The sequence below is a fragment of the Aythya fuligula genome, chromosome 25 (genome assembly GCF_009819795.1).
Source record: "Aythya fuligula isolate bAytFul2 chromosome 25, bAytFul2.pri, whole genome shotgun sequence".
Taxonomy (NCBI): domain Eukaryota; kingdom Metazoa; phylum Chordata; class Aves; order Anseriformes; family Anatidae; genus Aythya; species Aythya fuligula.
Window position 1 is genome coordinate 3,782,252 of NC_045583.1, and position 14,396 is coordinate 3,796,647.

Sequence of the window (14,396 nt, forward strand, 5' to 3'; positions counted from 1 at the left end):
CCTCGCAAAGATCCTTATCGATCCGCGGGCCTCGCTGCGAGGGGGAGGAATGTGCGGGTGGGTGGCGAGGGACGAGCTGTACGGTGGGGACGGTGCCAGGACGCGAGGCTGCTGGGGAAGGAGGAGAGTGCCTGGAAAGCACAGCTCACCGCGGGGCCCTGGGCTGCAGGCAGAGAGCTGCTCGCTCTGGGGCATTCGGAGAAATCCTGCCTTCGAGTGGGGAAAAAAAAAACATGAGGCTGTGCTGCCCCAAAGGAGGTGAATCCCTGGTAAAGCAAGGAGAGGTTTGGTGTGCCCTGAGCCTCTGTGGGGTTTAACGGAGCTGGCAGCACCTCTCTGTCCCAGGAAAGCCTCGCAATTGCAGCTTGCAGCGGGGCAGGGAGGCTGGAGAGGGGCTCGTGGATGTGTGTGGGGTTGGGGCAGGGGATGACCCTGCCGGGAGGGCTCTGCTCCTGCTGCCGGGGGGAGCGGTGTGCGGGGTGGTGGCAGCCAGAAAACAGCTGCTGCTCGGCGCCCGGCTGGTGTCAAGCAGCGTCACATCGCTGGCAGCTCGAGGTGTCCCGGTGGCCAACAGCTCGGAGGCTTTTGCAGGGCTTGGATGTTGTTCTGGAAAAGCAAAACGTCTGTGGCTGGGTCAGATAAGGGAAGCGGCCTCTCTGCCTTCTGCAAGGCAAAACGGGCACCACGCCGGGGGAGGCTGTCTGGGGGGGCTGCAGAGCCCTCGTGCACGGGCTGGCTCTGGATGGCTCCGTTCCCCATGATCACATCCCCCTTTCCCAGTAAAAAACAGTAAAAAAGGCCTGTTTGAGCTCATTTTTTCTGTTCCCCAGTCACCAGGGCTTTCACCCAAGCTCATCCTGTCCAGCTTCAGTGTCCTCCGGGTCTGTCTCAGGGAGGTGAAAAGTTGCCCTCTGAAGAAGCACACGCACCTTTTTCTTTAGTTAACCCCAAAATCTCATGTCCCAGGGGGGCAGGGCCCCCCCACCACTGCTGGGGCTCTGCTGAGAGGTTTGGTCAGCGCTGGTGGGAGCTGGTGAGACCTCGGCACCACTGCTCATTGCAGCCCCACTGCAAAGCTTCTGCTGCTCTCCTTGACTTTTGTAAAACCTTTTGGACATCTCCTTCTGTAAACACCTCTTCCCTATCGCTGACCATTAAAAGAAAGCCCTGAATTGGTAACAGGAGCCAGCAGAGCTCCGTCCTGCTCGCCTGAAGCCTCTGGTCCCTATCACTGCCTCGTCTCAGCCGGTGCAGTTGCGCCGACGGCTGCAGTCTGCATCTCGTCAGGGCCAGACAGATGCCTGTGCTGGTTTGCTAAACCAAACTGATGTGAGCAGTGTCTATTTTGTTTGGGTTTGTTCCGGTTGTTTTGATCAAATCCTCTCGAGCTTTGCTTTTGGAACCACCGAATCTGGCCCCCGTTGGCCTTTATTTTTCAAACCCCGGGCTCGGAGCCGGGAGCGCTGCCTTCTCCACGGACGAGCGCGGTTTCGTCAGGCTGCTTCTGGCACAGGGAGCGAGCACTTCGCAGCCTAAAAGGAATTAAAGCCACCCGAAGCTAAGGCCAGAGCTCCTTCTGCCCCGGTGAACGCAGGGCTACGAACGTGCCGTGCACACCCGAACCTAGCCGTGGCCATAAGCTGCTTCAGAGCCTTTTTACCCTTTTTACCCATGGAAATGTTATTTCTGCCTCTTCCACGTTTCCGAGAAGTTGCGGCTCTGCTCTGTGCTCCCACCCCTGCAGGTTTTTTGGGTCCCGGTCCCCGTGGGCTGGCTGTCCCACTGGGCTCTATGTGGGGCTCTCACCTCACAGCAGCCAGGGGGTTCCTGGGGTTTCCTCCTGGGTTTTGTCCCAAAAAGCCAATTCCCGGAGGGTGAAGGTCCCTGCTGCTGCTCTGAGGGACTCCAGCCACAGGAGTCCAAGCAGGGGGACCTAAACCCTCAACATCTTCCAGCCTTGCTTGGGAAAAGGGGGTGGAAATGAGTGCGGCTCCACGGTGGCCATCATCTGGAGCTGCTGCAGTGCACCAGGCCTCCCGACAGGGCTCGTGCTCCAAATTCTGGATCTGAGGAGCCCTGGAGCCACTCTCCAGAGGCCCCCAGGTTTGTGTGGCCCTTCTGGGTGTTTGCAACCAAACCTCCTCTCCCTCACCTCCCCGTCCTCCCACCCAGAGCTGATCCTTGCAGCGTGGTTCGCCAAACCTTCCCCAGGGGCTGTCACCTCCGTGGTACCTCCAAAAACCAGCCCCAGCTGGAAGCCCCCCCCTTGCTTTCTGAGGACGCCGGCAGCACCGGCAGGTAAAGAGCAGGAAAAGGAGAAACGGGGCAGTGGGGAAATCCTGGGGGGAGCAGCAGCAGCTCCCGTGGGGGCTCAGCCTTGGCTGAACCCTGCAGAGGGAACGCACTCAACATCTGGCGACCGCCTGCAGCTGCTGCAGTCTCCTCCCCAAAAATTCAAGGGTCAGCAGGGAAGCCTCCCTCGACCTCCCGTCTCACCCCAGCCTCCCTCTTCCCTTTTTTTTTTTTTTTTCTTTTGTCTTTTTTTATTTTTTTCTTTCCCCCTTTCCTCTTTTAGCAAGACTTTCTGCAACCCAAACAACATTCTTGAACCGGGATTTGAGGCGGCGGGGAGGGAATCGGTCACTCGGAGACAGCGCGACGGCGGCGAGAGCCCCAGGGCTCCGCTGGAAACTCTGAGTCGGGCGCGGGCGCTGCTCTCACCGCGGCTCCCAGCTCCCGTGTGTCAGCATGGGCTGACCCCCCCGGGGCTCTGGGCTCACCCGGTTTCCACGGGTGCTGCAAAGCTTCCCTTGCACCATGATGTAAAAGCTCACCCGGGGCTCTCCTGGCTGCAAACGGGCTGAGAGGTGTCTCCGCAGCAGCTGCACGTGGCTCTGGTTTGCCCCCCAAAGTCTTTGCTGGAGGAGAGGGGCAGCGAAACCCAAATTGTCCCCTTTACCCACACACACAGCCCCGTTCTGCTCCCAGACACCGACTTCTCAGGGCTGCCGGCGCTGGGAAATGATGGTTTAGCTGGGGGAGGCTCTGCACCGTCCCACCCTAATTACAGGCTGCCTTCGGGGCCCCACAGCCCGATGTAATGACTGCCTGCCTCTTGGGGTCCGGGGCTTATTAGGGGGTGGACGGCGTCCTCCCAGTGCCTTGGGTTCAGGAATGTCCCCGCAGCTCCCAGTCCTACCAGTGGGCAATAAATGGTCTCGGGACATCTGCCCGCATGCTGTGATCCCCTCCCCTGCAGCCCCCGTGCGCCGGATTCCTTAAAAACCCATCGACAGGCTCCTCGCGGCGCGGATTTACCAGCACAAAGAGGGTCAGGGCTTATTACAACCACTGTAAAACGCGTTTGAAAAGGTTAAGTGCCTAATTTAGAACAGAGCTGGAAACTCTGAAGCGTTTCCTCCTCCCGTCGCTCCCTCTCCTGTCCCTGGACGGCTGCTTTACGCCGGGAACATCCCCGCGGCCAAGGGAGGCTCGTTCGGAGCACGCAGCGAGGCACCTTTGGGAGCCTGCAGGTTTTGGCAGAGCAGCCAGGAGAGCAGCTAGCAGGGGGCTAGCCGAGCGCAAAGCCACCGCGGAGGACAGGCCACGCATCCCCAGCAGGTGTCCCAGGCTCTGGTGCCGCGATTTAGGGGCCGTGGTGCAGCAATTTTGGGCTCGTGGATGCCACAAGGCACCGGGGAGAGACCCAGCAGGGTGCTGCCACCCTCCTGGCCCCGTCCGTGGCACCAGGGTACCCCGACCCGCAGCGAGGATCTGTCCCTGCTCCCTGGGGAGGGGGGTACCCAAAAACAGAGCTCCCCCTGCTCGGCCACTGCAGGATGAAGTGACACCGCTGGGCTGTGACAGCAGCCCCCAGCCCCTTGCTGGAGCAACAGGGAGGGAGAAGGGGATGGAGGACATTTGGGGCCGGGGATTGCTCTGCGTTTGGAGGCTGAGCAAGGTGCCAGCCGCCTCTCCCCTTCCCTCCCTGCCGCGGCATCGAGGGAGCTCCGAAGGCCGCCAGGTGCTGGCTGCGGCTGTGCAAGGAGCAGAAGGAAAAAACGCGGCGTTTCCTTGCTCAGAGCCCTCGATTCATGTCATCAAAGGCCCTTTGAGCGCCTGGCTCCTCTCAGCAGCCTCCCGGCTCTCCTGAACAAACAGCAGATGGGAACAGGTTCCCTCCAGCCCCTTGGTTGAGGCTCCTGAATGGGGAAAATCTCGCAGCCAAGGAGGGAGCCTCGGAGCTCTCCTGCAGGGTGCTGAGCCCCAGGGTCCCTTCCCTGCCTGTCCCCAGCCCTGTCCCTTGGTGCCAGCCTCTTCTGTCCCCAAAAAGAGCGCCCGGTGCCCAAACCTCCCCGCAAACGAGGCTGACGACGCGCCTGGAGCCAAATATAAACCGGTGTGAGATTAATAAATTATAAGCAGCAACCCGAGCTGCACCAGGGAGCACACAAGGAGGGGGCCCTGCGCACGCAGCCCTGGGTCCCTCCTTCCTCGCGCTGCCCTCAGATGATGCCAACGCCGTTAAAATGTGCAGGGAGCCCCCAGCTGGATGCCCCCATCAGTGAAACGCAGCCAGCTCTGGGGTGGGGGCAGCTCTGGGGTGATGGGGGGGGAGATGGAAGGGTCTGGTCCTGTGCCCCCCACCCACAGCCCCACGATGGGCACCCAAACCTTTGCCAGAGCCTTCGTTGCTCCCCCCCCTGTCTCCGTGTGACCCCCCTCGGTTCAGGGAGGTCACGGCACCGATCTCCCCTCCCTAGCGGCGCGCGGGCTGTTTTTCTCTCTAAAGCATCTGAAATATGAAACAAAAAAAAAAAAAAAAGCAAAACATCAGCTGCCTGGGAAACCCATTAGCCTCCCCGCCTGCTCCTGCCACCTGGCTCCCCACGCTAGCAAACAAAAAGCAAAAAGCAGCACCGAGAGCCTTGGCCGAGCCCTGCCAGGGGCCGCGAACCTCTGCCCTCCCTGCCCTGGCACTCGGGGCTTCTTCCGAGCTTCAAGCGCTCTTCCCCGTGCAGGGAAGGCATGCGTTTCTTTTTCTTTTTTTTTTCTTTTTTTTTTTTTTTTTAAAAAAAAAGGCTTTGGAGATAAACAGGAGCAAGAAGCAGGGCGTGGGCGTTCTTTGCTTTCGCTCCTGTGCTGCGCCGCTCAGGGGGAACTCGGGGTGCTGGAGATAAAAGGAGCAGCTGCGGGGACGTGGCACCGAGGGGACAGCATCGACCTTGGGGTTCGGGGCGGTGATGCTCCCGGCCCTCTCTGTGCTGTGGGGCACGTTGCTGGTGCCCTGTCTGTCTGTCTGTCTGTCCGTCCATCCACATGGATGGCGAGCGCTGGAGGCGGATGTGGGGCGCCGGCAGCGCCGACCCCGATCCTACAAAGCGGCTGCCGAGGGGGGGGCTACGGAGGGGGGTGACGGGGCCCCGTGGGCGGGTGCAGCTGGGACAGGGGTGGGACGGGTGCTGCCGAGCTGTGTCAGGCCGGCAGCAATAATTAGCCGTGATCAAAGCGGCTCCTTCTTGGCAGCGCTCAGGCTGCCGGCGCGCAGCACACAACGCCCGCTGCTGCCTGGGGAGCCTGGGGATGAGCAGGGGCTGGTGGCTGCTGGGGCTGAGCCCCTCCCGGGGTTCCCAGAACCTTTGGGGTGATTTTTTGGGGGGGATCTGGAGCCTCCACGTGGGTAGAGATGTGTGTTTGGCTGGTGTGCTGGGCACGGGGAATCCGCTCCTAACCAGGCAGTGCCTGGGTCTCCGTCTCCATCATCTCCATCCGAGCTCAGGTGGATAAGGAGGAAGAAGTGGGAGCTCCTCAGAGACCCCTGAACCCCAGCACGTCCCCGCCACGTGCTGGCACCTGGGGCTGCCCCAGCAGCGTGTCCCTGCCCGCTGCCAACCCTAACCCTAGTGCCTGACCCCTGGCCCCGCAGCCCTGCCCTCCTCGGGGGGGTGTTTGCAGCGGGAGGCGCGGACGAGCGGTGCCCCGGCTGCGCTGCCTGTGGTTTGGTAAATTCTTGCTTTGTTTTCCTTTGGTTTCCGCTGGCCCTCTCCGAGGACAGTGTGTGCGGGCTGATCAGAGCCGGGCCGGCCGCCAGCTCCTCCGCGGAGGCACCGGCAGCTTCTCCCCCTGCCCCGGGCTCCCTGTTAGCGCTGGGAGAAGCCTTTCCGAGGAGCCAGCTCCTCTCCCCTGCTGCTGCTGGCTGCTCTGGGGGGGGGTGCGAAATGTCCCCAATGCTCCTCTCCTCTGTCGCCACAGAAATGAAGGCAAAACCATGTCAAAGCCCTGCCCCGTGCTGCTGGCCTCGTCCCAGCCCCAGCCTGCCCAGCTGATGCAGGGACATAGGGAAAAGCCCCACCATCCCCAAACGGGTCCCAGCCACCACCACGCTTGCTCTCGACCCCCTCCAGTTGCTGCCTCCACCTCGGTTTTGTCCCCTACCTGCTTGGGGCCCCCGTTTTTTTTTTTTTTTTTCCTCCCCCTTCCTCCTTCCCCGTCCGTCCCTTTGCGATTGTGCAACGAGGCGCATTGTGTTTGCAAAGCCCCAGGACCTCTCCCTGGCTCTGGGCTCAGTTTTGTTTCTGCCTTCAAAGCGAGAAAAAGGAATTGCTGCCGAGCTGAGCCCGGCGCCCGGCCCCTGCTGCTGCCGGACCACGCAGCGGGATCGCCTACGGGGGACGTTTGGTGCCTCTGGCACCATATGCAAGCAGCCATCCTCTCCCAAAACACGGCCATCACAGCAGCAGGGTGGCCGAGCACTGCACCCTGTCACCCCCAGGGACATGAAAAAACTGGAGGAGCCCCCGTGTTTCCTTAGGATGGGCCAGCCTGGCTGCAGCTCAGCCCCGGCGCGGTGTTTGCTGCCCACCTCCGGGCAGCCCCAGCCTCTGAGAGAGAGGAGGAGAGGAAAGGGCTGCCCAAAACGGGGCCAAAATAAATAAGGGGTGGAGAGATAGGTGGGCTATCAGCCCCCAAGGGTAACCGTGGGGAAAACGGCTCCTCCTGTAAGGATTTCCTTCCTTTATTTTCTTTTTGGAGATGGCTCCAGCTCCCGCTCTCCTCGCCGACAGCCAGCTCCTTCCCGGCCAGCAGCGCCGCGCTGGAGGGAGGGGTTGGCTGCCTGCATTTCTCTCCCTTTTTCTCTGCTGGTGCTGATGTGTAAGCCCTGGGTCTCTTTGGCTCCCCAGGTCCTCCATGGCTGCGGCAGTGGCTGCGGGGAGGAGGCAGCCAGCAAGCCGCTCCTATAGATGCCGCTCCAGGCTCCTGCACATACATTTCCGCGGCCTCCTGCCCGTGCCGGAGCAGGAACGTGCGTCTCCGAAGCTGCACGGGGATTAATGGGCTGTAAGGAACAGGGCAGCTCTGCGTGCCGTCCCCATCCCAGCCAGCGGCGCTGTGCGGCCCCGAGCCGGCTCCGCTCCAGCGGCTCCTCCGAAACATCCTGGCCGGGAGCGGTTTTACAACGAGCCTTCATTTCCAGGGAGCCTGACCTCCTCATTAATAAATCAGCTGTGTTATTGAACGCCTGAATAATGCACGATCGCACCCAGCCCCGCGCTAAGCTGTGTGTAAAAATTAATTAATCCTCGCCCGTGACACCCTCGAGGGCTGGTGATGAATGGCTGCGCGCTGCTGCTAGCGGTACCCAGCGCCTGCAGCACCTCCTGGTAACAGCTCCGGGCACCCTGCTCGCCCCAGGAGGGGGTTCCCCACTGCCCTGGCAGCCCTCCAGGAATTTTTTCGGATGCTTCTTTCTCTGGGTGTTTTAACGGGGAAAATCCCCTTTTGTTACGGAGCCGCTGGAGGAAACCCCAGCAGCATCCCTCTCCTCGAGCACTTGCTCCGGGAAATAACAACATGGGCTTCTCTCTTCCCCTGACCTTTTCCTGCGGTGGCTGTTAATAATGTGAAATCCTAAGTAAATGTCTCCATCCGGGTGCGCTTCGCAGGAAACCGTCAGCAAACACCGGCCTTGCTGGTGCAATCTCCTGGAGACCCCCAGGTGGGAATCAGCCCCCGGGATGGCCTCGATCCTTCCCCCAGCAGTGCCACGGGAGGGGAGGGGACGCGTTGTTAATATGACACGGGGAAAGCTCTGCTCCCCCCCTCTGCACGCAGTGTTTTAGCAAATGTGCTGAAAAATGAGCACGTTTCCTTATAGCTTCACACGCAGGGATGTTACCCTTGGCTCCACGCGAGGGGCCGGGCGCCCTGGGACTGAAGGAGCTTTTGTTGGGGAAATGTTTGCAGGAGCCGGTTGGAAACTCCTTCAAGGTCTCTCCTCCTGCCTCCTTCTCCCAGCCTTTCCCCAGCTGGCAGAGGTGATCCCGGGGACTTCCAGCTGTGCCCCCCAGCTGCAGCCTCCTTCGATGGGGCAGCTCCTTGGGCCCCAGCCCCTGCTTTCCTCTGCTCCCTGCAGGCTGCAGAGCCCTGGGCTCTGCCCTTGTCTTGTCTTCACTTTGCTTCCCTTCCCTTCCCAAACCCTCCCCATTAAATGTTTCCGAGCAAGGTTGTCCTGAAGCATCTGCAGCTTCAGAAATCCCCTGCAGGTTGCCCCTGAGGAGCATTTCAAAGGGTTTAATTGCTCTGATACCGCCCCCGTGCTGCTCTTGGGAGCTGCCAAAGCTCCGAGGTGGCTCTGGGCACGGGGACAACGTGACCCCAAATGCCACCGTCCCCAGAGGGCTAGGAAATGCCAGGTCAGGGCCACCAGACCTCCCAGCTCCCTGTGCATGGCTCGAGTCCTGGGTGCGGCTCTGCAGACAACCAGGACGGGGCTGGAAGGAGCCCAGGGTGGAAACACGGCTTGTTTGCGTCCGTAGCTGCGGCTGGTTCCTCCGATGGCCAAGAGCTGCGTCAGGAGGGGTTTGACTTCATATGTCAGGACGGTGTCTGCTGGAAGGAAACCGGGGGCGGCTGGGCGGGCGAGATGTGATGGGGACACCCCGGGGGAGACAGAGGGCACTCGGCCAGGGCACGGCTTCGGGAGAAACCCTGGGGTCAGGAGCTCTGGCTTCTGTCAGGGATGCCTGGTCCTGGGGCTCAGCACGCAGCCAGGATAGATGCCGGCCCTAAAGCTGCTGCTCTGGTCCCTGCTGGCCATGGGGACAATGTCCAGGATGGTGGCCACCTTTTTCTATGTGGTTGGTGGCCCGAGGAGCTCTGGGCTGGGGTTTGTGGCTGCCAGGCACGGCGCTGCTGTGAGGGATGCTCCTGGGGGCAGGAGGACGGGAGCTCCCCGGGGCACCCCCCAGCTGTGCGCTGCGTTGTGATTTAACCAGGGCTGTGCTGTGAGACCACGGAGCTGCTCCCAGAGGCATCTCCAGGGCTTTCCGTGACCTCTTCCCCTGCACGGCCACCATCTCCCTCCCCCAAGCCCTTCTCTCACTCTTTAATTGTCTCACTTAATCAACGCGAGCGAGCCGGGAGCCGGGAACGCTCTGCGATCCCGGTGCAAATCCCCGTAAAGCACAGCTGGCGAACCTCCCCCCCAGCCTTTGGCCGGTTTTCTTTGCAGGTTTACAGGACCGTGAGCTCCTCACGTCCCAGGGCAGGCTGGACCATGCTGGATGGGGTGTCTGTTTGTCTGTGGGGTTTGTCAGTCCTACACATGATATCCCAGCACGGGCGTCCCAGCACAGCTCCATCAGAAGGCACGATTCAGGGTTGGAAAATCATCAGCGCTTTTCCTTCTGGGCTGTCCCCATAGCAGCCCAGATCTGCCCTCGTTGGCGTCCCCACTGATGTCCTCAGCATCACGGGGAGCCTCCAGGCTGCGTGGTTCCTTCCCTGCTCTGCTCCTGGAGCCCCAGCACACAACTGGCCATGTTTAAACCCCCCTGGGTGAATCCGGATTCATTTCCAGCCCCGTATGGAACCAGCTCAACCCGGCTGCCACATTTGCAAAGCGGTTTGCGCTGTGGCATTGGTGATTCCCCGTGAAGACAACAGATGGATCTCTCTCTGCATCCCTCCACCACTCATCCAGACACCCCCAAAGCGCCCCGAGTAGGGAGGGAGACGCTCCACACCTGGGTGATGCCCGAGCAGATGATGGAGACGGGCAGAGGAAGGAGCCTCTTCCCCCGCTGTAGGAGAACCCAGGGGGCCGTGGGGAGCTGGGTGGGCAGCAGGGCTACAGGGACGGGGCTGGGGCCGAGGTCGCTGCGGCCGGGCTGCATGCAGCGATGCCTGCTGGCAGGGGCCGGGCTGCTGGCGAGACGCAGCTGGATGGCTCGACATTTTTCCAGGCCTGTGTCTCAGTTTCTCTTTATTTTACGTGTTTTTATTTCCTATTAAAAGCCCGCTGTCTCATTTCCTCCACGAAAAACAAGGCTCTTTCAGCGAGATGAATTCCTCCGGCTTCAGCAAAGCCCCAAAGCCTGCGCTGAAAAACAAACAGGCAGCGCGGGTCGCGGCTGCCTTCGCCCCGTGCTCCCCTTGCCCCTCGCCTCCCCCCTGCTATTTCTGCAGCCAGGCTCCGAGCAGCGATGCTGAACCACATCGAGCCCCTCTCGCCGCCCCTCTCCTCCCAGAAAATGTCCCCAGCCCTTGTTTTGGTAGTGCTAGAGGAGGAAGAAGTGGTGACACTCTTTCCCAAGCAGCTGCATCCCCTGGCTGCTTTGGGAAGATGCTGGGGATATCAGCAAAGAGCCCCGAGCCCCCTCGGTGTTGGCTTTGGCCGTGGTTTCTCAGCCCTCCACCCGCAGGAGAGCAAATCCTCGGAGAGCTCCCGGGCTGCAGGAGCTGCTACCAGAGCATCTGCCTCCGCTGGAGCAGCGGCGCGGATGCCTTCGAGATGAAAACACTTCCTCTGCCGCTCCACCTCCACCTGACATTTGGGAAAGCAGAGCCGCAGCTCCCTCGAGCTTTCCAGCTCTCCTAATTGGAGTCATTACGCACGCTGCTAATCACGCAGAAAGGCATGCAAGGGCGCGGGGCGGCAGCGCTGCTTCCAGGAGGGAGCGTGAGGAGGAGCCATCCCCGCTGCTGTCCGGGGGAAAGGGGCATTTATCCTGCCCAGGGAGCACTGCCGGTGGCTCTGGTGGCACCCAGGACCACGTCCCCCCTGGGAGAGGTCTCCAAGTGAGGTGGGGACACTTTGTGCAGCCCACCCCGTGCCACAAAAGGGGCCAACCCACGAGGGTTGGGTTTGGGGATGTTGACCCCCCCTCCGTGCCCAGCTCCTCGCCCAGCCCCGGGGCTGCAGATTGGCACCGTTTGGGGGGTTTTCTTTAATTTCTGGCCGTGCTGAGATTAAACCAGCAGAAGGCAGACTTTCTGGATGGCACTGCTGCAGCAGGAAGGTTTGGGGGGTGATGCTACCCGAGGGTGGCTGCTCTGCCCCCCAGCACTGCCCGTGCTTGGCTCTGGGCTGGATCCATCCCATCCCTCCTGGCACAGGCAGCGGAGGGCACGGCAGCTTCTGGGAAGGCTCCTGACGGATGATTTTACAGCCTTGGCAGCTGGGCTCAGCCTTCCGTCCGCTTCGGCTTCAATCAAAATAAATGTGCAAAATTAAAGTATCTGAGCCGAACTCCCCCAGGCAGGGAGAAACAGAAAGACGTTGATTTCCCAGCCTTGAGCTGTGTATTCCTTATGAAATGTTTTCTGCTTGCCGGGCTGGAAGGGGCTGGCAGGGCTCTGCGTCCACGGCTGGCCAGCGATGGTGCACGCCAGGACAGGGCGAGTGCCCCCACCCCGGGGCTGCGAGCACCACCACAGGGCAGCTGCTTAAAAAAGAAGGGAAAAAAGGCGAAGGGAGAAACGAGCCGGGGCTGAGGCTCGATGCTTTGACAGCTTCGGGTTTCCTTTGGAGCAGGGGGAGGCCGAGGGCTGCGCAAACATGCCTGCCCCGGGGAGCCGGCTACGCGAGGCGCGATGCCGGGGTCAGGGAGGGGAGCAGTGGGCTGGAAAAAGCAGTGGGAGCTGCCAGCACGTCAGGCTGAGCTCTGATACTTCAAAGGAAAGGCACAGCGAGACCCAGAGCTGGTGCTGCTGGCAAACACCCGGCCTCCGAGCACGTCCCGGGTCCTCCCAGGTGTGGGGCGAGCAGCAGCTGTAATTACGGAGCACGAGTGATTGTGTTAGCTGGGGAGTTATCAAATGCCCTGAGCTGCTGGCAGCAGCTCTGTTCTGGATGGAGGAGTGAAGGTTTGCACCTCCAGCCAGTAATTGCAGCCAGCTTGCCAGCCCTCACCCCTGGGGAGCAGCCGAGGCACGGGGAGGTGAGGAAGAGGAGGGTGAGGGTGCTGCGGGCTGCGCCGGGTTGGGGTTGGGGCTGGGGTTGGGGTTGGGGTTCCCAGCTGTGGCCAGCAGATGTGTGGGGTTCACGGACTTGAATTTGCTGTGGAAATGTTTGTGGCTTCCTCTGAGGGCTTTCAGGGCTCTGCGAGTGAGGGAAGATGGAAAGCACAGGTCCAGTGGTGGCCCACCGGGACCCGCTGTGTTTACTGGGCTCTGGGAACGCTGTGGACGAGGGAGGAAATAGCACATGCACAAAACCCTCCGAGGATGCAGAACTGGGAGGATTTGCGAATACCAGAGAGATCAGAGAGGTTAGAAAAAGCTGCAGGAAACACAAAGACCCAGTTTGGAAAACGCAAAGCAAATCCATCTGGAGGGGAATAGGGAATGGCCGCAGCGCAGCGCGTCGAGGATGCTGCTCTGGGGGGCAGCTCCTCTGCTTGGAGAGGTGCCTGCTCGAGTGCTCCCCTCTGCTAGGAAGGAGGAGCAGCCCCTCGAGCTGACCCAGCTGGCTGCGCCCTGCTGCCTTAGCCCATGGTGCCTGGTGCCACAATCCCCATCCGGAACCGCAGGGGCGAAGCGCAAGCCCAAAAATGCAAAGTCTGGGATGGAGCTGGAGGTGTTGGGGGGCTTTGAGGGGTGCCTGCTTCATCTCCATCCCTTCAGGCATCTCCTGGGGGAAGCAGGGCGGTGGGAGCGTGGAGTTTTATTGCAACATGCAGGCTGAGGGAGGATTAGAAGCAGATTGATCGGGCCCTAATAGCTGCGCCGTAAATTCCTTCCCCAAATGCTGCATGAGAGCAGAGAAACCCCGGTGTTCCCAGAGCTCCCTTGCTTATTAAACAACCTAATGAAGTGATTTGATTAAATGCAGGGAAGCCTTTCTGGCTGCCCCGGTGCTTTGTAGCACCCTGGGATTAGTGAAGCTGCTACTTGAGAGATGCAAGGCTTTAAGATGCCCCATTGCTCTGAGCACCTCGGTCCCAGTTTTGCAAGGATTTGTTTCATGGACCCAATTTTCCTTTCGTGGTTGGCGTTTGTCGCTTGGGTGCAGGAGAAGGGGGGGGTGCAGGAGCTTGGGGGACCCCGGCGTGTGCCCCGATGCTGAGCCAAGGCAGGAGATCTCTGCCTCCCAGGGCTCGTAACTCGGGGGTTAAGTGACTTTGCAGAAAACCAGCTCCAGAGCCGGCAGCAGGGTTCCTCCTATAGGAACTCCGCCGCTCCGAATTTCTCGACGCGACCGCAGGGCTGCGAGGGATGAACAGCCAGGGAGGAGCGAGGGAGATGAAAGGCAGCGGGGCGAGCGCTTGGCACCCATCGCTGCTCGGCACCCAACGGGGCTGGGAGCCGCTGCCAGGGGCTCCTCGGGGCCGTGCGAACGCCGCTAATTAATAGCAACAGTAGTAAAGAGCTGGTGAGCTTGGGGGGGGAGAAGAGGCTAGCCCAGGCTGTGGAGGGAGAGTGGGAAGGAGCAGCATGAGTAACAGACGTAAAAAGAGAGGAGGCAATGTGACCTCTGCAGATACACAAATTACTCAGCTCCTTCTGGCTGCATCAAAGATTTTCTGACTCACCAGCCGGGGGATTTAACCCCTGGATCTCGGGCTGCGCTGGCAGCTCCTCACCCATGCAGGGGGGTGGTGGGGTGCCAAGTGCCCCCCTCTGCTAGGAGGGGAAGGCTCTGGGGTCCCTGGGGTTTGGGGTGCTCGGTACAGAGCCCCACAACAGGGATGGGGTGGAAGAATGGGGATGGAGAAGGTGCCTGCAGGGCTGCCCGAGAGCTGGCTCACAAATCCTGCGAGCACGCCTGGCTCTGCCCCTCTGCTCCCTGGAGCCAGCTGGTGCTGGACGAGCATCTGCAGTGCCCTGGGGGGATTTGCCCTGGCAGATGGTCCGTGCAGAGCTCCAGAAACCCTGGTTTTAGCCCAGCGCCAGCTTTGCCATCCACCAGCTGATGGATGGTGGTGTTGGAGGGCTACAGACAGCCCTGTCCTACCCTGCTCCCACTCTCAAAGGGGTTAAACCCTCCTGGGCTTGGATGTTTTTGGGGCAGTGGCTGAGGGCAGTAGCCCCTGCAGGGGGAATGCTGAGCGCAGCAGGCATTGAAGCTGTGCTGGGGGATGGCTGGGAGAAAGAGGGAGATGAAAGATGCTCAG